General features: G+C 38.8%; 1 pseudogene; it reads right to left on the bottom strand.

Moving 5' to 3' along the window:
• Window positions 1–17,041: 17,041 nt before the first annotated feature.
• On the bottom strand, window positions 17,042–17,834 carry LOC102828590 (annotated as a pseudogene).
• Window positions 17,835–24,045: the final 6,211 nt, after the last annotated feature.

Here is a 24,045-nt window from a genome sequence, read left to right on the forward strand (position 1 = left end):
AAATACGGTAATTCAAAGCCATCGATTCTTTTGCTGTCTTCCTTATTCATTATTCAACTTTCACACACATATGATGCTATCAAAAATACCATGTCTTGGGTAAAGTGCACCTATTTTATCCTCAAACTGATATCTTTGCTCTTCAACACTTTAAAGAGGTCCTGTGTAACAGATCTGCCCAATGCAATATGCTGTTTGAGTTTTTGAATGTTGCTTCCAATAGGGTTGACCAAGGATCAAAGCAAAATGAAATCTTTGACAACTTCAATCTTTTCTCCATTTATCTTAATGTTATTTATTGGTCCAGTGTGAGGATTTTTGTATTCTTTCCATTGAGGTGTAAACCATACTGAAAGCTGTACTCTTTGATCTTCATCAGTAAGTATTTTGAGTCCTCTTCACTTTCGACAAGGAAGTTCATCTCCATATTGCAGGCTGTTAGTGAGTCCTCTTCAACCCTGACGCCATATTTTTCTTCATATAATCCAGTTTTTCAAATTATTTACTCAACATACAGAATGAATAAGTATGGTGAAAGGATAGAATCCTAACAAACACTTTTCCTGATTTTAACAACTCAGTAGGCCCCTGTTCTGTTTAAATGATTGTGTCTTTGTCTACATACCACTATCAACCAACAGGACCGAATACACATTTATAGAAAGTATATAACAACAGAATATACATTTTTTTCAAGCATCCACAGCAAATAAGCTCAAAGAGGTCATATTCTGGGTTATATTTTTTCCCATCCTTGAATCAGATCCCCTCCCATACCCAGCACTCACAGAAAGTCAATGAGACAATATATGCCATAGAACTTCTCAACCAAGCTCTCCTTTTAAGCACAAAGATATATGATGTATTAATGTTTTAGGGCATTCTAATCATCAGGTATCTTAAAAGACATTACTTGTGTTTATAATGCAGGCAAGAAGAAAGTATAGGTAGGACTTAAATAAATTTCCCCAAGATAGCCAACAAAAATTCCATTCTTTCTAGAATTCCATGACTGATTTAGTACAAAACTAAGATTAAACAGATCACGAAACTATATAAGTGGCACTAACCAGGACCATCGGAACTTTGAAATGCCTACATAGAATTCACTTAGAGGTATCTTCCTTGACTGGGAATTATCACACATGAAAAATCAAGTGACTGGTGCTCTAATTAGATTTTTTCATTGAATTCCATTCTAAAGAATGAGCCTGAGCCTATCCACTAAGAAAGTGATAAATTAATCTCTTTCAAACATGGATTAATTATAGGATACCATTTAGAAAATTACTTCATCCAATGTACTAAATGGTACCTGAATTGCCCAGAAAAGTTATATTTTTCCAAAGTGACCAATTTATTCTTTTCTAACCAGTTGCATCAAGTCCAATTAGAAGCAGAATACTACTTTATAGATATTTAAAACAAGACAGGTCAGTATTATAAAAGTCAACCGAGTAATTTATAGGGAGCTGCCTATAATATTCTGGTAATATTCCATCAGGAGAAATTAAAATGCCATTTGAAGAGTAATTTTTATTATATAAGAAAATACCCATACTTTTTCTTCATTGTTACTCTCCTAAGTGTGGGGTGTGTGTGTGTGTGTGTGTGTGTGTGTGTGTGTGTGTGTGTGAGTGAATGAATAAGAGTTGCATCCAGGTTGAACAGGAAAAACCAGACATGTCAAACCTGTTTTGTTGATTTATTCTATTTCTCTATTACTTTCTTTCACTGTTTGGTTCCCATACTATCCATATTCTATAACACCATAAAGCAAGTACATCAGCACACTGTTTTCCTCTTACATGAGGAAATATATTATGAATATATTTGCTCAGTTCTCTTGGGACATATAACTGAAACATAAAATCCAGCTTTCTCCATGATTTTATTTTAAGAGCAATATGAACTCATGAAAAGTGTATTTCATTGGGACTCAAGAAACAAGAACACTGAGAAGTTCTAACCTCTCAGGTCCTCAGTTTGTACAATGGCAACGTTGATATCTGACCAGTCCTAAGCCATCCAGATAATCACTACTATATTTGAGCCCAATGTTGCAGCCATTGTGTCAGTCCATCACAGGAAAGATCTTCCTCTTTCTTGCTGACCCTGTACTTTACCAGGCATGATGCCACACTATGGGACTTGTTCCTCCCAATAACATGTCCTAATACTTGAGACAAAGTCTCACCACACTTGCTTCAAAGAAGCATTCTAGCTATACTTCTTCCAAGACAGATTTGTTCACTCTCCTGGAAGTACATGGTATATTTTATATTCTTTGCCAACACCATAATACAAAGGCATCAATTCTGTATTCTTTATTCATTGTTCAGCTTTTACATGCATATGAGATGATTGGTAATACCATGACTTGGGTAAGGTGTACCTTCATCCTTGAAGTATTATATTTGCTTTTTCTAATATTTTAAAGAGGTCTTTTGCAGCAGATTTGCCCTCTACAATACAAGGCTTAATTTCTTGACTAGTTGCTTCCATGGGTGTTGATTATAGACTCAAGCAAAATTAAATCCCTGACAGCTTCAATACTTTCTCTATTTATTATAATGTTGCTTAATGGTCCAACTGTGAGGGGGTTTGTCTTCTTTACATTGAGTTTTAATATATACTGAAAGCTGTACTCTCTGATCTTCATCAAAGTTCTTCAAGTCCTCTTCACTCTCAGTAAACAAGGTTGTGTCTTCTGCATATCACAGGTTGTTAACGAATCTTCCTCCAATCCTGACTTCACTTTCTTCTTTATATATATATAAAGCTGAATGATTAAATATTAGCTAATTTGATTAAATAATAGCTAACTGTAGAAAAAATTCAAGCCTCACCTTGCAGTATTGAAGTGTTCTATGAGCAAAGCCAGGATGGCCAGATTTCGTCTCTCATACTTCGAACATACTATCAGTAAGGACCAGTCACTGGAGAAAGATATCATGTTAAGTCAAGTGGAGGGTCAGAGAAAGAGAAGAACACCCCCAATGAGATAGATTGGCACAGTCCTCAGGCATAGCAATGATTGCTGGCCCAGTGTTTCATTCTGTTGTGCACAGGATCATTATAAATCAGTACTGGTTCAATGGCACCTAACAACAACAACAAAATGGTAAGAATTCTTAATGATGCAGAAAGCACCAAAGGAAGGTGGAATGAATACACAGAGTCACTGTATCAAAAAGAAATGGTCAATGTGCAACCATTTCAAGAGGTAGTATATGATCAAGAGACAATGATCCTGAAGGAAGAAGTCCAAGGTGCATTGAAGGCATTGGCAAAGAAAACAGATGGAATAAAAATGGAAACAAAGAAACAAATGGAATAAAAATTGAAATCTTTCAACAAACTGATATGAAACAGGAGTTACTCAGTCATCTATGCCAAAAAATTTGGAAGACAACCACCTGGCCAACTGACTGGAAGAGATCCGTACTGTGTACATTCCAAAGAGGTGACCCAACAGAAGGCAGAAATCATCAGACAATACCATTGAGATCCCATGTGAGTGAAGTTTTACTAAAGAAAATACAAAAACAGCTGCAACCATACATTGACAGAGAACTTACAGAAGTCCAAACCAGATTCAGAAGAGAACATGGAATGAGGGATATCATTGCTGATGTCAGATGGATCTTGACTGAAAGCAGAGAATACTAGAAAGATGTTTACCTGTGCTTTATTGACTACGCAAAGTGTTTTGAATGTGTGGACCATGACAAGAATACAACCCTGATGAACACTTGTCCTGATTTGAAACCATTCAGTGTTCTCTTGTTCTGTTATGAAGACTGCCTCTTGGTCTATACATAGGTTTCTCATGAGTACAATGTTGTCCATAGCTTCGCATGAGCCACACAATTGAAAACCTTTGTATAGTCACTACAGCACAGGTTAACATCTTTCTGGTATTTTCTGCTTTCAGTCAAGATCCATTTGATGTCACCAGTGAATCTGACTTGAACCTCTGGCAGATACCTGTCAATGTACTGTTGAAGCCATTTTTGAATTATCCTTAGCAAAATTTTATTTGCATGCAATATTAACAATATTGTCCTATGGTTTCCCCATTTCATTGGGTCACCTTTCTTTGGAATGGGCACAGATATGGATCTCTTCCAAACAGTTGGCCAGATCACTGTCTTCCAAATTTCTTGGCATAGATGAGTGAGCGCCTCCTGTGCCACATCAGTTTGTTGAAAGATTTCAATTTGTATTCCATCAAATCTTGAAGCCTTGTCCGTTGTCAATGTCTTCGTGCACCTTGGACTTTTTTATTCAGTATCGACTCGTGATCATATTCTATCTCTTGAAATAATTGAGTATCAGCCATTTATTTTTGGCACAGCAACTCTGTGTATTCTTTCCATCTTATTACAGTGTTTTCTACATCATTCAATATTTTGCCCAAAGATACTTTCAATATTGCAAGTTGAGCCTTGAATGTTTTCTTCAGTTCCCTCAGCTTGAGAAATGCTGAGTGTGTTCATCACTTTTGGTTTTTTAACTCCAGGTCTTTGCACATCTCCTTATATTTTCTGTTCAGCTTTTTAAGCCCTTCATTTCTTCCATTAACTAATATCTCTATGCTGGAGAGCAAGTTTCAGAGTCTCTTCTGACACATGTTTTGGTCTTTTCCTTCTTTCTTGTCTTCCTAATGACCTTTTGCTCTCTTCCTGTATGATTTTCATGATGTCATCTCATAACTCATCTTGTCTTCGGTCATTAGTGTCTAATTTATCAAATCGGGTCTTCAGATGTTCTCAAAATTCAGGTGGTATAGGTGAAAGGTTATATTTTGGTTCTAATAGACTTGTTTTAATTTTCTTCAAGTTCAGCCTGAACTTGCATATGAGCAATTGATGGTCTCTTCCACAGTCTGCCTCTGGCCTTGTTTTGACTAATGATATGGTGCTTTTCCAGTCTCTTTCTACAGATGTAATTAATTTGATTACTGTGTATTATATCTGGTGAGGTCCATGTGTTTTGTTGTTGTTGTTAGGTGCCATCGAGTGGGTACCGACCCATAGCAACCTTATGCACAGCAGAATGAAACACTGCCCAATCCTGTGCCAACCTCGCTACTGTTGTCATGCTTGAGTCCATCGATGCTGCCACTTGGCCAATCCATGCTGTTGGGGGTCTTCCTCTTTTTCTCTGACCCTCCACCTTACCAAATATGATATCCTTCTCTAGTAACTGGTCCCTCCTGACAATATGTCCAAAGTATGAGAGACGAAGTTTGGCCATCTTGGCTTTCAAGGAACACTCTGGCTGCCCTTCTTCCAACACAGATCTGTTGGATCTTTTGGCAGCCCATGGCACTTTCAATATTCTCCTCCAACACCATAACTCAAAAGCATCAATTCTTCTATGGTCTTCCTTATTCACTGTCCAGTTTTCACATCCATATGAGGTTATGGAAAATACTAAGGCTTGGGTCATGTGCACCTTAGTCCTTAAGCTGACATCTTTGCTCTTCATCACTTTAAAAAGGTCTTCTGCAGCAGATTTGCCTACTGCAGTAAATCATTTGATTTCTTGACTGCTGCTTCCATGAGTGTTGATACTTGATCGAAGAAGAATGAAGTCCTTGACAACTTCAATCTTTTCTCCATTGATAAGAACGTTGTTTATTGGTCCAGTGGTGAGGATTTTTGTTTTCTTGACATTGAGATGTAATCCATACCAAAGACTGTACTCTTTGATCTTCATCAGTAAATATTTTAAGTCCTCTTCACTTTCAGCAAGCAAGGTTGTATCATCTGCATATCGCAGGTTGTTAAAGAGAGTTCCTCCAATCCTGATGACACATTGTTCTTCATATAACCCAGCTTCTCGGATTACTTGCTCAGCATAAAGGTTGAATAGGTATGGTGAAGGAATACAACCTTGTTGCACACCTTATTAAATTTTTTAAAATTTAGTGTTCCTGTGTTCGAACAACTGCTTCTTGGTCCAGGTACAGATTCCTCATGAGCACAATTAAGTGTTCAGAATACTCATACTTTGCAATGTTGTCCATAACTTGTCATGAGCTACACAATCGAAAGTCTTTGCATAGTCAATAAAGCACAGGTAAACCTCTTTCTGATATTCTCTGTGTTCAGACAAGATCCATCGGACATCAGCAATGAGATCCCTTTTTCCACGGCCTCTTCTGAATGCAGCTTGAACCTCTAGAAGTTCTCTGTCAATGTATAATTGTAGCCGTTTCTGTATTACCTTTAGCAAAACTTTACTCGCATGGGATATCAAAGAGATTGTCCGATGATTTCGGCGTTCCATTGAGTCACCTCTTTGGAATGGGCACAAATAGGGATCTCTTCCAATCAGTCGGCCAGATAGTTGTCTTCCAAATTTCTTGGCAGAGATGAGTGAGTACCTCCAGTGCCGCCACCCTTTCTTGAAAGATTTCAATTTTTATTTCATCAATTCCTGGTACCTTATTCTTTGCCAATTTCTTCAATGCACCTTGGACTTCCTCTTTCAGTATCATTGGCTCTTGATCATATGCTACCTCTTGAAACAGCTGAACATTAACCATTTCCTTTTGGTACAGTGACTCTGTGTATTCCCTCCATCTTCTCTTGATGATTTCTGCATCATTCAGTAATTTGCCCAGAGAATCTTTCAATAACAAACGTTGAGGCTTGAATTTTCTCTTCAGTTCCCCCAGTTCAGCTTTTGTTTTTGGTTTTCTGATTCCAGATCTTTGCACATTTTATTGTAATATTTGGCTTTATCTTCTTCAGCTGATCTTTGAAATTTTCTGTTCAGCTCTTGGACCTCCTCATTTCTTCCATTTGCTTTAGCATCTCTATGCAGGACAGCAAGTTTCAGTGTCTCTTCTGACATCCATTTTGACATTTTCCTTCTTTCTTGTCTTCTCAATGACTTTTTGCTTTCTTCCTGTACGATGTTTTTGATGTCATCCCACAACTCTTCTGGTCTTCGGTCTTTAGGGTTTAATGTATCAAATCTGTTCTTCAGGTGATCTCTAAATTCAGGTGGGATATAGTCAAGGTGATATTTTGGCTCTCGTGGACTTGTTTTCATTTTCTTCAGCTTCAGTTTGAATTTGCATATGAGGAATTGATGATCTGTTTCACAGTCTGCCCCTGGCCTTGTTTTGACTGATGATAGGGAGATTTTCCATTGTCTCTTTCCACAGATGTAGTCAATTTGATTTCTATGTACTTCATCTGGTGAGGTCCATGTATATAGTCATCTCTTATGATGTTTAAAGAAGGTATTCAAATGAACAAATCATTGATTTTGCAGAATTCTATCATGCATTCTCCAGCATCATTTCTATCACCAAAACCATATTTTCCAACCACTGATCCTTCCTCTTTGCTCTCAACCTTTGCATTCCAATCACCAGTAATGATCAATACATTTTGATTGCATGTTTGATCAATTTCAGATTGAAGAAGTTGGTAGAATTCTTCTATTTCATCCTCACTGGCTTTAGTGGTTTGTGCGTAAATTTGAATAACAGTGGTATTAATTGGGCTTCCCTGCAGGCACATGGAAAGTATCCTATCACAGACAGAATTGTACCTCATGACAGATCTGGATATGTTCTTTTCGACAATGAATGCAACACCATTCCTTTTCAATTTGTCATGCCCGGCATAGTAAAGCATGTGGTTGTCAGATTGAAAATGGCCAATACCAGTCCATTTCAGCTCACTAATACCTAAGATATTGATATTTATGTGCTCCATTTTATTTTTGACAACTTCCAATTTTCCCAGATTCATACTTCATACATTCCATGTTCTGATTTTCAATGGATGTTTACAGCTGTTTCTCTTCATTTTGAGTTGTGCCCCATCAGCAAACAAAGGTCTTTTCTACCACAGGCTTTACTCCATCAAGGTCAACTCTACTTTCAGGAGGCAGCTCTTCCCCAGTCGCATTTTGAGTGCCTTCCAACCTGAGGGGCTCATTTTACAGCACTATATCTGACAGTGTTTCTCTGCTATTCATAAGGTTTTCAATGACTAAATATCCGGAAGCAGTTCATCACTCTTTCTTCCTACTTACTCTGTCTTTGTGTGCAAGCTCATCTGAAACCTGTCCACCATGGGTGACCTTTCTGGTTATTTAAAATACTGGTTGCATAGCTTTCAGAATCATAGCAACTCACAAACCACCACAGCATGACAAACTGACAAATGAATGGTGGCTGTTTGGTTTTTTTAAGTGGAAACTGTCATTTTAAATTTTGAGGAGATCTGTGCGCATGCATAGTAGAACCCTCCAGGGGAGGGGGTGAGGTGTCCATTCACTCAGGGATCTCCTCTAGTCACCAGAATGGAGGTGTGCAGCCAGTGACGGAAAACTTCCTAATATTTGTTATGAAGCAAGCATAACCCTCATACCAAAACTAGGGAAGGACATCACTAAGAAAGAAAACTGTAGACTAATATCCCTCATGAACATAGACGCAAAAATTCTCAACAAAATCCTAGCCACCAGAATCCAACAGCACATCAAAAAAAAAATAATACATCATGACCAAGTGGGTTCCATAAAAGGGATGCAAGGATGGTTCAACATCAGGAAAACAATCAACATAATCCACCATATAAATAAGAAAAAGGAAAAGAACCATATTATCATATAGTCATCTCATATGTTGTTTTAAAAAGGTATTAGTAATGAAGTCACTTTTCTCACAAAATTCTATCATACATTATTTCTATCACCAATGCCGTATTTTCCAACTACTGATCCTTCCTCTTTGTTTGCAACCTTTGCATTCCAATCACCAGTAATTATCAATACATCTTGATTGCATGTTTGATCAGTGTCATACTGAAAACGTTGATTAATTCATAAATCTGAATAATAGTTGTAATTACTAAGACCAATTAATAGTGTATGGCTATTTTCCTGTCACAGACAGCATTGTACTTCAAGATAGATCTTAAAATGTTCTTTTTGATAAAGAATTTGACACCATTCCTCTTCAATTTCTCATTCCTGGCATAGTAAGCCATGTGATTGTCAAATTCAAAATGTTCAATTCCAGTCAATTTCAGCTCACTAAGGCCTAAGACACTGATGTTATTCCATTTCATTTTTGACAACTTACAATTTTCCTAGATTCATACTTTGTAGATTCCAAGTTCTGATTATTAATGGATGTTCACAGCTGCTTCTCCTTTTTAATTGTTCTCCATCAGCAAGTGAAGGTCCTGAAAGTTTTACTCTATTCATGTGATCATGGACAACTCTACTGTGAAGAGGCAGCTCTTCTCCAGTCATATTTTGAGTGACTTATAACCTGAGTAGCTCATAACTATATATGGCAATAATCTGGTGCTCTTCATCATGTTACAATATTCTATATTCTGGTGCTATCTGACAGTCTTCCATTTAGTTTTCAATAACTAAATATTTGGAAGTAGTCTGTCTCTCCTTCCTAGACTGTCTTAGTCTGAAAGCTCAAATGAAACCTGTCCCCAATTGGCAAACCTACTTGTATTTACAATATTGGTGGCATAGCTTCCAGAATAACATCAACATGCAAGCCACCACAGTATGACAAACTGACAGATGAGTGATGGATTCTGATGAATAGCCATCTGTATGGGGTTTCCACCAAGTGGCTGGTGTGTTTGAACTGATTACCTTGTGGTTAACAGTCCAGTACTTATTTTAAAGTGCAATACCAGGACTCTGCCTGATAGTTATAATTGTGTTTAAAATATCAATTGTCAAAACCAAACCAAAAGTTTTTAAAACATAAAGTTAAATAATAGTGCAAATTGGAACACATCAGTCGAGGTAATCTGCTTCCTTACAAAAGATTTACAGGCTTAAAAGCCCTCTGAGGCAATTGTACTCTGCCTTATAGAGTCACTAAGACTCAATATCAACGCAACTCACAATGTGTTTTTTTTTTTGAGGGGACAGGGTTTAATATGGAATCTAGCATTTGAGGACAGCGCATTATTATTCAGTTTGGTATGTTTAAATTCTTTTAGAAATAGTATTCTGCCAAGAGCTTTCTCTGTTTCCATCAAATATTTCAGCACAGTGGACCTCAGAGATCCTGAATTTTATCCAGAGCAAGCGATGTGCCCCATGTTCCTCATGGACTATTCAAGTCATGAATTATCTGATTATTGTTCATCTGGAAATACCAGAGACAGGTTTGGCCATGTAATTTGTGAGGCTCAGTGCAATATGAAAATTACTAAGACTTTTCACATGGTATTAAAGTTTTTAAGCAGAGTGTTACACTGAGAAGGGGAGGGCAGGGCAGGGGGGGCAGTCTTTGTGACTACACAGGTGCATGCCCTCACAGTGATCCCTGACCACAAATATCACAAAATGAAAGTGAGTTCACAATGTGGAAATGCACTTAGTGACATTTCTTTTTCTTCCAAGTTATCTATAAAAACCATCTAAATGGATTTTTTTTTTTTCTTGGTCTCATTTGATGAGTTCATCTAGTCCTCAACTCCAGTTGCCATTGATACTCCTGAAATCTCATATGTGTCAGAGTATAACTGTGTTACATAGAATTCTCGATGACTGATTTTTCAGTACATCATTAGGTCTTTCTCCCAAGGTGCCTCTGGGTAGACTCTAGCATTTAACTCTGATTAGCAGTTGAGCATACTGACTGTTTGCACTACCCAGGGACAGCTAATTCTCAGAACCCTAAAAAAAATGAAGATGGCTTAACATCAGTTTCCTCTGGAACAAGGAAATAGGTAGCTGGAGGATAAGGATGAGAGAAAGGTTTTGACTGTCTATGTCCTTTTGTAACAGGTATTTTGAAACACGTGACATCAATGTATTGCCTGTTTAAACAGAAATAATTAATTTTAGAGAAAAGCTTAGCATCTAGGAACAAGTCACATGCATTTTGGATGTAAATAGGACCGATTTGGGAGGTCTCATTATACTGTTTTTCATGCATTGTGGCCCAGTGGAATGAATATTTCTTAGGAACAGCATAAAATATTCTAGGATACCTTTAATAGAACTTAAAAGGCAAGCTGAATGAAGTAAAACTGTTTCCATGCTCCACAAAGTACTTCACCCCGAAGCACGGCATGTTCTTTGTTTGAGATCATTGTGAATTATGTGACTGTGTATTTTCCATCTTGCTTTGGCAATTCAGGGTCTCATCCAACTCAGCATTAGTAACTGTGGGGGCCCTTTGGGGCACATTTCTGAGTTCTAAAGCTTTCCCTTAGGTTTAAACTCCTATTTTAGTCAGGATTTATTTTTCATGATCACATTCTCATATATCTTTATGTTCCTTCTTTTATTCTATAAATCTCTTAAGCCACAAGAAATACTTTGTGGAATGAGATGGAATATTGTCAGCATTTACCCCTAAGAGGCATAATGAGTATAAAAGAATTGAATCGAAAGACTTTGCATTGTGTTTTTATAGTATCACTTGGTTTAATTTGTATATTTAAAAAAAAATAGCCACTACAATAGGAAGTAGAATACTGAATTAAGAATGTGACTACATTTATTGAATAACTAATTTTGTGTAGGCTTAGAAACAAGCGTCCAATCAGCTTCCATGTTAATGATTAGATAAGAGCTAATACAAGCATAAACTTCTACCCTTCTACTTATATGACTACCAGACTTGGACCTCATCAAGAGCAGAACTAAAGCCTGATACTCTCATCAGTATCCACTACCTACAAATCATACCTATAGATATTACCTATTCACAATAATATTGATAACTAAAAACAATTGGGAACAAACTAAATGATCAACCAGAAGGAAGTAGATATGCTGTCAACACAAAGAAAAGAATATTGTTGTTGTTAGGTGCCATTGAATCTAATTAATGACCTTTTGCTTTCTTCCTATATGATGTTTTTGATGTCATCCCACAACTCTCTGGTTTTCAGTCTTCAGTGTCCAATGCATCAAATCTGTTCTTCAGATAAATGCTAAATTCAGGTGGGATATGGCCAAGATCATATTTTGGCTCTGGTGGATTTGTATTAATTTTCTTGAACTTCAGCTTGAACTTGCATGTGAACAACTGATGGTCAGTTCCACAATCCAATTTAAAAATGGGCACAGGACATGAACAGATACTTCACCAAAGAACACATACAGGCAGCCAATAAACATATGAAGAAATGTTCACAATCATTAGCCATTAGAGAGATGCAAATCAAAACAACAATGAGATATCATCTCACACCAGCAAAAACAGCAAAATTCAAAAATGCAGTGAATAATAAATGCTGGCAAGGATGTGGAGAGACTGGGACCCTCCTACATTGCTGGTGGGAATGCAAAATGGTCCAACAACTCCAGAAAACAGTATGGCACTTCCTCAGAACGTTGCAAATAGAACTACCATATGATCCAGCAATTCCTGTACTTGGTATTTATCCACAATAAATAGAAGCCATAACATGATTAGATATATGCACACCAATGTTCACAGCAGCACTTTTCACAACAGCAAAATGATGGAGACAGCCTAAGTTCCCATCAATGGAATAACGGATAAACAAACTGTGGTGCATACACACAATGGAATATTATGCTACCTTGAAGAATAACAAGGAAGCTGCAAGCCACCGCATAACATGGATGAACCTTGAAGCCATGCTGAGTGAAATTAGTCAGTCACAAAAGGACAAATATTGCATCAGACCATTATTGTAAACGCTTAAGAAAAGATACCCATACTAAAGTGAATTTTTTTTTTTTTCTTTGTGGGTTACTGGTGCGGATGGGGTGGGGGATTTGGGGAGGTAGAGGGAGGTGATGGTAGAGCACAGGGTAGGGCAAGACACATCATAGTTCCAGTGTTGGTGAAGGCAATACACAAGAAGGGGGAGCGGATGGAAGAACAAGGTAGATAGGAGAACACTGAGACAGGTTTGCATGGGCTAAATAGGACAGAGGTAAATAGTGATACATGCTTAACCTTGGATCAAGGCTCTGTGATAAAGAGGGAAAGGCAGCAATGAAGAAATGGGCTGAGTCCAATCACCTTCTATAGACCACCATTGACCTGGAGATGAGAGAGAGAAGAGGAGGGGCTGGTTGCCTCAAAGTGTGGTGAGACCTAGGGACACCTGAGCCCATGGACAAGGACATGGCCACAGAAGGCTAGAGCTGAGAGTGAAGCATCCAGCTGATATGAAGTGAGGGAGATACACAAGAACACACAAACTTGCAGACAGTACCCATTTGACCTAGCCTTGATGGCTTGATAATCAGAACTAGACTAGAGGAAGATAAACAAAAACAATTTTGATAAAGGAAACGAGGGTAAATTGCTACAATTTGATGAACTTGGCCTATACTCATGGATGTAGCAGCTCAAAATACCAACAGAGAGGGAAGGAGTCTTCACATCAAGTATCTATGCTATCCCCTATGTACACAGGATAGATAGGGACGGGCAACTTAGACACTGATGTTGTTAAGTGTCATCAAGTCGGTTTTGACCCATAACAACCTTGTATAGGGTTTTTGAGTAGCAGCTGGTGAACCACCAACCTTGCAATTCAAGCAGCCTAGCAGTCTAGCACATTAACCCACTTAGACATTGGCTACCTAAAAAAATGATGGGGCAATAGAGACATGAAGTTACTGGCTTACAAGCTTTCAAGAGGGAATTTAGTTTAAAAATATGTGAGGGCAATTAGAGATCCCCCTGAAAAATTTTCACCTTGTTTAGATGGGTTTACGAATTGGGTTCCTAATCTCATGGTCAGCAGATTGAAACTGCCAGCTATTCCACGGGCGAAAGATGAGACTTTCTGCTCCCATAAAGATTTACAGCCTTGGAAATCCTGTGCACGGTTGCTATGAGTCAGAACTGACTCCATGATACATAACAACAACAATGAAAGATGGGTTTGGTAAAAAGGGATGGGGATAAGATTCTTATGATTCAAGAGTGAGTAACTGTTATCATTACTAATTGTGACTGTCACAATTGTTAAGGTAGACGTTTTGTAACAAAAACGGGGAGTAGTTAATATTACAGTCTAGAAACAGAGGACCCTAGGACCATCAAGGGATAAGAGCACAAGTGGAATGTGCGACCTTATCCAGAGAAGCAGCAACACCAGAAATGGAGGCAGAGATGGGGACATGGAGAGAGAAAGCAGCTGAAGACTCTAAATTCCTGGGAAGAGAGGGACTGAGAGCCGGTGGCCAAGAGGCAAACTTGCAGAATGTGCCCTTTGGTGGTATAAATTATATTATATATGCTTGAGTGGGTTTTTTTGTTTTAAAAAGGAGATCTAAAATGAATAGAGAGAAATACTGTTAACTGATGGTACACGGAGGGGATTACAACCATTGCAATGAAGCAAAGTTTATGATTTCTTGAATGTAAAACTGATGATCTGCCCTGTAAGCTTTCACTCAATTCACAATAAAACTTTTTTAAAAAATCATATTTTGACGCTGGTGGACTTGTTTTGATTTTCTTGAGCTTCAGACTGAACTTGCATATGAGCAATTGATGGTCAGTTCCACAATCTTCCTAGACCTTGTTTTGACTGGTGATATGGAGCTTTCCCACCGTAACTTTGCACAGATGTAGCCAATTTGATTTCTGTGTATTCCATCTGGTGAGGTCCATGTGTATAGTCATCTTTTATGTTGTTTTAAAAAGTTATTTGCAATGAAGAAGTCATTGATTGGTCTTGCAAAATTGTATCATGCAATCTCCAGCATCATTTCTCTCTCCAAATCCATATTTTCTAACCACTGATCCTTCCTCTCAATTTCCAACCTTTGCATTCCAATCACCAGTAATGATCACTACATTTTGATTGCATATTTGATCAATTTCAGACTGAAGAAGCTGGTAGAATTCTTCAATTTCATCATCACTGGCTTTAGTGATTGTTGTGTAAATTTGAATAATAATGGTATTGACTGGTCTTCCTAGTAGGCGTATGGCTATTACCCTATTACAGACCACCTTGTACTTCAAGACATATCTTGATATGTTCGGTTTGATGATGAATGCAATGCTATTCCTTTTCAATGTGTCATTCCCAATATAGTAATCCATGTGACTGTCAGGTTCAAAATGCCAATATCAGTCCATTTCAGCTCACTAATGCCTAGGATATCAATGTTTATGTGTTCCATTTCATTTTGGACAATTTCCAATTTTCCTGGATTCCTACTTCATACAGTTCATTTTCCAGTTATTAATGGATATTTACAGCTCTTTCTCTTCATTTTGAGTTGTGTCCCATTAGCAAATTAAGGTCCCAAAAGCCTTACTCTATTCACATCATCACAGCCAACTTTGCTTTGAGGAGGCAGCTCTTCCCCAGTTGTATTTTGAGTGCCTTCCAACCTGAGGGGCTCATCTTCTGACACTATATGTGACAATATCCTGGTGTTCTTCCTCATGTTTCAATACTCACTATTCTGGTCCTGACAATGTTCCACTGCTATTTATAAGGTTTTCAGTGACTAAATATTCAGAAGTAGTCTGTCTCTTCTTCTTCCTAGTCTATCTTCATCTGGAAACTCAACTGAAACCTGTCCACCATGGGTGACTCTGATGGTATTTAAAATACCCATGGAATAGCTTCCAAAATCACAGCAACACACAACCCATCACAGTATGACAAATGGACAGAAGAGAATATGATTTCTAAAAATGAATTCTTCAAAAAATATAGTGACATGAGAAAAGTATCACATACAATGCTGAGTAAACAGAATATAATGTAGTAAAGTTGATCCAAGGAAGAGGGAGTAAAGAATGTAATATATGTTAACACAAATTACCAGATTAATTGAAAGTAATTTTTCTTTATTATAGCTTCTTAAAGTTTTAAAAACGTTTGCATTATATGTGTGTTGTTTTTTAAAAACTAGTAGTTTTTTTTTAATACTGTGATTTATTTTTTCAAGAGTGAAAATGCTCAGATTTTTTCAATTATAAAAGTGAGCATACATTTATTTTGAAGCATTTGTTAGAAGTATGACCAAACTAAAAAAGTCATTTGAACTGATAAACTAATTCTTCACACTGGCAAATTCTGATATTAGAAGAATGGTAACTTTTTAATAAAATAGTTTCTAAGTATTGTTGCTCTTATAAAACATTTGAGGCTGGCTAGTCCATTTAAGAACACACTGTTTTACATTAATTATGTAAAGATACATACATCTGCATGCATATATTCCAAGATAAAATGGTGGTGGTGGCTATGTGCCGTGGAGTCTGTTCTGACTCATAGCAACCCTGTACAGGGTTTTGAGGCTGTAAATCTTTATGGAAGCAGAAAGCCTCATCTTTCTTCCATGGAACAACTGGTAGTTTCGAAATGTTGACCTTGTGGTTCACAACCCGATTCGTAACCACTACACTACCAGAGTACCATTATTACAAGTATTGGTCACATATCTATAAAATTTGAATAAGTCCAGAAATGACACTGATAAGTTCAAAATGGAGCTTGATCAAAGGGACAGCAGAGAGAAACCCCTGAATGAACTTTCTCTGGGGGGAGGGTAATGAATTACTGAAGTCATGCAAAACAAAACTGGTCCTATTTATTTCAGTAAATGTACACACTCCAGGCAGTATGGAATCTTGTAGTGATCTCTAATGGTGACAAAACTCTATTGTTACTGAAAATGTAAATATATAACCTTTATAAAGCAGTCATATTCCATTTTTTCCTTTAAAATATCATGAAAAGCAGCTGCAGTTTACCTGTGAATATATACAGCCCTCTGTAGAAGGAAGCATGTTATTAAAATAGCCTGAATATTATTCTAGGAGATGATACTAATACTTCTACATTCTCTCTTCTGGATGTATTCCAAGAATTATTTCAATATTTTATTAATAATAAATATAGATGTGGTGCTGTAGGATATGCACTCGACTAACCACAAGGTCAGCAGTTCAAATACACCAGCAGCTCCTTGGAAACCCCGTACAGAGTCACCATAAGTCAGATCCAACTCAATGTCAATAACCAACAACAAATAACATATTTGAAAAATCCTATGTGTCAACGGTTTTCTCAGATAAGGACTGGAGCAAGTACTTATGGAAAGCAGAGCTCATAAATCGTGGGTACATAGCTCTGTGAATTAGGGTGCAAATCTGAAGTTGTGCATCATCAAATATGTGTTCACATGGTTCCAACATGTTTCTGTTGATGACTTCTTTTACTCAGGAGTCTAAGCTGACCTCTTTAGGAGAAAGAATAGAAATGAAGTCTTTGTATATTATCCTTGTTTTTCTCTTCAATCATGCTTTTATTAACTTCTATTTCAGTTCCTCACGGTCCATCCAGAAAAGCGTATTTTTTTCCCTGAATGCTGTCTGAAGGAATTCATGGAAAGTATTTCTTCTGAAGAGACCATTAACTTGCCGAAAGACTGAGCCCAGGCAGTGACTTTGTCCAGAGCTGTGGTTGTGCTTTCTTCACAGGTCGGAAGCCTTCTGTTCTGAGTTCATGGGAAGCCCTCCTGGTTCTCGGAGCTTCTTGTTGCCTTTACCTCTTGTGCTCTTCCCAGTGTCTTCCTTTGCCTTCCCATTTTATGCTGATTTCCCCCTTATACAAATATTTTCAAAAACTTCAGATCCCCAAGTAGAATTTCTTCCTCTTCTTGAAAAAAAAACTATGGGGGGGGGGGGGTGCTTATTTGTTTTCTTAAGAAAACCAAAATATGACAATCAGGCAAGAGCAGCTACAGCAGCAGCACCAGCAGAAGCAGCAGACATTGGAGCCATGATTTCCCCCAGCATGCTGTCCTGGAGCAGTTTCTGGTGTCTCTGGGACTGTTAACATTCTGCCATGATCACATCTCCTACCGTTCTGATCCCTTAGGTAGGAGGAGAACCTGAGCAGGGGCAGCAGCGAAAGGAGACTGTCTGGTGAACAGTTGGCTGGGCAGATAATGTGCAACCATCTTGATTTTTTGCAAGCAGTTTTGGAGACAGAAGGCAGAGCAACCGCCCCCATCCACTCTGTCAGAGGTAGAGGACACCCCCACCGGGTCCAAAACTAGTAGTTATTTTTTAAGGCAAGTTAACATTATCCTTAAATTCTCAAATGCAGTAAGTCTATCAGTATTTGGGCATCCTTCCTAGATTACAACCCCATTCAGATCCCCCCAAGGAGAGTGATGGTAACTGAGCTCCTGGTACCCAACAACGAAATGCATAAACAAAAGATAGGCTTCACTGATCTATAGAGACACAGCATGCAAATTAATTAAGATAAATTGTCTAGAAGCAGTGCTTAAAATCCACATTGCAGGAGAATATTAGGTACATAAAAAATGAGCAAAGTTACCAAATTGAATACTTTAATTGTCAGTTACATAAGCACATACATAGTTCTTAGAAAACAAGGAACAACAAGGAAAGTGGTCAACTCTCACATGTTCACACAGGTCAAGGAAGGAAACAAAGAGGCTTTTCCACACTGTGTGTTAGCTGCACATCACATCCCCTTCTGTACCACTCAGCTTGTGAAGAAACTGAAAGACCCGCCAGGATACAATGGCACTTAATGAACAAGTGCTTCAGTGACACAAAGGCTACAAACACAAGTTTGTAAACCTTCGTTTCTTTTTGCTTCTGTGGAAATAGTAACATTTTTTAACTCAGGATTTCAAACCCAATAACTCAACTGAAAGTCTGGCCACATGTAAATTGGTCATGCCTTCAAACAAACAAATCAATAATATTGAGCTTATGCTACCTGCCCAGAGTCCCTGGGTAGTGCAAACAATTTATGCTAGAATTGCTAACCTAAAGGTTGATGATGTGAGCCCAACCAGCAGTACTTTGAAAGAAAAAGGCCAGGTTATATGCTTCTGTTAAGACTTAAAACAAACAAACAAACAAACCAGCCACCAACTCCTTTTGCTGTTGAGCCAATTATGACTCATCGTGACCATACAGATTACTCTATGGAATAGCTCTACTCTTTAACACATGGGGTTACTATGAATGGAAATCGACCCACGGCAACTAATACAACACTAAGCTACCTGCTCAGCAATGTTATGGATGTAGTTGGTGGTTTAAAATCAATACAATGTGAAGAGAGCAACCACTACCAAGTGTCTGCAGTGTAAAGTAGAAAACTGAAGTGTGAAATCTGGACACTGATGGCCTTGTCTTAGTACCCATCAGGGTTGTTGTTGTTGTTGTTGTTAAGTGCCGTCGAGTCGGTTCCGACCCATAGCGACCCTGTACAGAGTTTCCAAGAGTGTAAATCTTTACGGGAGTAGAAAGCCTTATTTTTCTCCCGCGGAGCGGCTGGTAGTTTCGAACTGCTGACCTTAAGGTTCGCAGCCCGATTCGTAACCACTACACTACCAGAGCTCCTGTAGCTTTTTCATATTTAGGGTTTTCATCAGGAGGAAGTAACTTTCTGGGCCCCCTAAAAGTAACATAAAATTTTCTCTGATATTTTTTTTCTACTTCTAAAACTATGCTGTTACTGGTGTGGCACAATAGGATAAGCACTAGACTGCTAACCACAAGGTTGGAGGTTCAAACCTACCAGCTGCTCCTTGGAAAGCCTATTCAAGATTGCTATGCGTTAGAACTAACTCAATTGGGATACTCGTGATTTCTTGACTTCCATGACCTGGTTGACCTGGTTGAATTCCCATCCAATGCACCTCATGCACAGCCACCACTAATATGTTAGTGGAGACTTTCATGTGTGTACAATGCTGAACAGGAGCCAGGAGACTTTCCTGACTAATATAAACTAGATAGAAAGGTCTGGAAGTATACTTTTGAAAACTAGCCCACGGAAACCTTATGGATCACTACAGTCCTATCTGAAATTGATCCTAGGATTAGTGCAGGACCCTACAGTAGTTTATTCTACTATGAATGTGGTCAACATGAGTCAGGGACAACTCAAGTACGCTAACAACAAAAACTCTCAAAGCAATATACAATGAAGTAGCTATAATTATATGCTGGAATACAACTCATTTCTGCCTCAGGAAAGGAACTTTTCAGTGTATTTAATTCCCACGTAAGAGTCACTGGGTAGCACAAATGTTTAAACACTGGACAACTAACTGAAAACCTCGCAATATGAACCCACCCAGAGGTGTCTCCAAAGATAGTCCAAGTGACATGGTTTTGAAAGATCACAAACTTGATTGAAAACTCTATGAAATAGCTCTACGCAGCACACATAGGGTCACCACCAGTCACAATCAACAACAACAACAATTCCTGCATGTCAGTTTGAATGAAGAAATAAATAAATAAGTGAATGAGTGCATACACAAAGAACTTTGAGAATGGAGTCACTGAGAAAGTCAGGACACTTGTGATCCATCCAAGAAACAGCATGAGAAAAAGTAGAGTCTCACAAGGTAGATGATTTCTTAAGTATTAAGCTAAGGAACTCTATTCACTTGTTTTCAAATGACTCTGTGTCCTGACCTTGGTGTCGAGGTAAGAATATTCCTTAAGAGGAGTCAAGCTCTTGGGGACACAGAGCCTGGTCATGTGACAGACAGGTCTGCCCTCGTCTGCATACCAACTAAGAGCCACCCATCCATGTATCAAACTGTCTACCTCTCTAGCTGCATACTGTTAGAGATCGCCAAAGCATCAAATAATGTTGTTCATTTCTTCAAATTACCTAATTTTTAAATTACACATTGGACCGTGGAAGAGGCATCAATAATTTGAATAAAAAGACTATAGTATAATGGAAAGCTCCTTTCTAGAAAAACAAACTGAAATAATGCATAGACTAGGAAAACTAGAAGAACACTTAAAAATCATTCAATCCTGGCTACAAAGTCAAATCACCTAGAGAAGTTATAATACAAGACCCCACCCCAAAATGTCATTGTATTGATGTGGAGTAATGGTGGGGAATTCAAAATTTTTAAAGCTTCTTAAGGTATCCGTTACCAGAGCAGGGAAACAAGAGTTTAATCCAGCCCCTAACTAACTGTAAAAGGGTTGCCTGTGGCCACTTATCTAAGCAAAGACCAGGGTCAGAAAGTACCTCTCTATTCTTATTTGAATCTGGATTGAACTGCAGTTATGGCTTCTTTGAAAAACTACTCAAGAAATTCTCTTAGAAAAAATATTAGTCATAAAATTAGATGAGACAAAATAGAAATACCTTACGATCTAGCAATTCCTCTACTTGGTATTTACCCACAAGAAATACGAGCCGTAACACAAGAAGACATATGCACAACAATGTTCGTAGCAGCACTATTTACAATAACAAAAATATGGAGACAGCCAAAGTGCCCATCAACTGAAGAATGGATAAACAAACTATGGTACATACACACAATGGAATATTATGCTACCTTGAAGAATAGCAAGGAAGCTGTAAGCCACCACATAACATGGATGAACCTTGAGGACATTATGCTGAGTGAAATTACTCAGTCACAAAATAAGAAATACTTCATAGGACCACTACTGTAAAAGACTAAGAAAAAGAACCCATACTAAAGGGGGGAAATTCTTTGCTGGTTGCTGGGATGTGGGAGGTGAGGCGAGGGGAAGGAGAGGAAGGTAGAGCACAGGGCAGGGAATAGACACAGGATAGTTTGGGTGTTGGGGAGGGGGGCAAACACAAGAAGGGGGAGGGGAATGAAAGAACAAAGCAGACAGGGAAAACAATTAGACAGGTTTGCATGGGCTAAGTGGGACAGAGGTAAAGAATGATGTATGCACAACCTTGGAACAACAGGGCTCTGAGATACAGGGATTAAGACATGGTTGGAATGGGAAAAGTGGGGGAAATAATGTTAAGATGCTTGGCTGTCTTTTGAATCTTGGTTTCCCTTGCATACCATTAAAAATAGACACTGGAGGGGGAGAGAAAGGAATAGCCAGAAACATCACCATAGAAAGCTTGTAAGTCCATCTTCTGCATATAACTGATTGGAATATCTACAATGGGGCTACAATGTACCCAGTGAAGGAGGCTTCCTGTGGAGCCTCTGCATTACATAAGACTATAGGTGGAATCCTGAACAGCATCCAGAATCTTCAGAGGTGGGAAATTTCCACTTGAAAGGATAGGCAGGCCAGCCTGGAACAGCTAGAAGAAAAGAACATACTTCTTGAAAGAAAGACTGACAGGAAAAATACAAACCAATATAGGCAGACCAACTGACTACTACAAGAACAAGCAAGTTGACCACCCAGGAGACATCAAGGCAAGTGGTCGGGTCCCCTCAGAGCAAACCCCCTTCCAAGACTAAGACTCAATGGGAATACATGCTCTGATTGGTGACCACGCTCGTCACCAATAAGGGGAAATGAGGGAAAAAGAGCAATGAAGCTGCAAGCTAAGCCCTACAATGTTCAATAGACTCCTGTGAACCTGGGTGGAGACCTGGTTGGCCAGCAGTGTGACAAGACTTGGGGACTCTTGGGCCCAGAGCCAGTGACATAGCCACAGAGGACTAGAGTGGAGAGTGAAGAGTCCGGCTGATAAGAAGAGAGGGCATATGCATAAGAACACCTACACTTGCAGATAATACCAACTTGACCTGGCTTCAATGACTGGATGATCAGAGCTCAACTAAAAGAAAGAAGAAGAAAAAAAGAGTAATTTGATACAATTTGATGAACTTAACCTACACCTATGGATGCAGTAGCTCAAAAGAAGGAACAAATCTTTACAGCAAGGATCATTCCCATCCCCTCCATACACACAGTAGACAGGGATGGGCAACTTGACATTGGCTACCCAAAATGGGGGGACTACAAAGGCAAGAAGTGACTGGCTTACAAGCTTTCAAGAGGGAACCTAGATCCAGAGGGCACGGAAGAAGGTAGAATCTCTGGGAGGGGTTGATGAAAGGAAATGTGGATAGGTCTCTTGTGATACAATAGCGAATAATTGTTATCAGGACTGCTTGTGAGGGTTGGAAATGTAAAGGTAGATGTTTTGTAGCAAGGAGGGGAGTGACTGACTTTGCAGTCTAGGAGCGGAGGTCCCTGGGACATCAAGGGAGAAAAGCGGAGTGTGATACCCTACCCAGAGAAGCAGTGATGCCAGAGATGGAGGCAGAGACGATGACGTGGAGAGATGGAGCAGCTGGGGAGCTTCTTTAGACCCAGAGATGGAGAGGACCTGTGTGCTGACAACCGGGGCGGGGGAGGGGGGCAGGCTTGTAGGGTATAACCTTTAGTTGGTTGATGATGCATGGAGGGAATTGTAACCATGTCAATGAAACAATATATGATAGGATGAATGTAAAATTAATGTTCTCCCATGTAAACTATCACATAATTCACAATAAAACATTGAAAAAAAAAAAAAAAGAGGGAACAAATCTTTACAGTGAAGATCATTCCCACCTCCTCCAGAGGGCGTGGAAGAATGCAGAATTTCCGCTGAGTAGTATCCAATCAGTCTAGGCGGGGCTGATGAAAGGAAATGTGGCTAGGTCTCTTGTGATACAATAGTAAATAACTGTTATCAGGACTGATTGTGAGGATTTGGAAATGTAAAGGTAAATGTTTTGTAGCAAGGAGGGGAGTGATTAACTTTGCAGTGTAGGAGCAGAGGTCCCTGGGACCATCAAGGGAGAAGAGCAGAGAGCGGGACCCTACCCAGAGAAGCAGTGACACCAGAGATGGAGGCAGAGAAGATGACGTGGAGACATGGAGCAGCTGGAGACGGGGCTGTGTGCTGATGACCAGGGGGCAGGCTTGCAGGGTATACCCTTTGGTTGGTTGATGATGCATGGAGGGGACTGTAACCATGACAATAAACGATATATGATAGGATGAATGTAAAGCTAATGTTCTCCCATATAAACTACCACATAATTTATAATAAAACATAAAAAAAAAAAAAAATCCAATTATAGCAAAAAAAATACACACAAAAAAACTAGATGAGACAAATGATTAAGTGGACCCACCTCTAGGCACCTCTAGGAATTAAGGTCTGAGGATCTACTTTGAAAGGTCACAATCTTGAAAACCATATGGAGCACAGTTTTACTTTGACATACATGGTCACC

The sequence above is a fragment of the Chrysochloris asiatica genome, unplaced genomic scaffold, assembly GCF_000296735.1.
Source record: "Chrysochloris asiatica unplaced genomic scaffold, ChrAsi1.0 scaffold00016, whole genome shotgun sequence".
Classification (NCBI taxonomy): Eukaryota; Metazoa; Chordata; class Mammalia; order Afrosoricida; family Chrysochloridae; genus Chrysochloris; species Chrysochloris asiatica.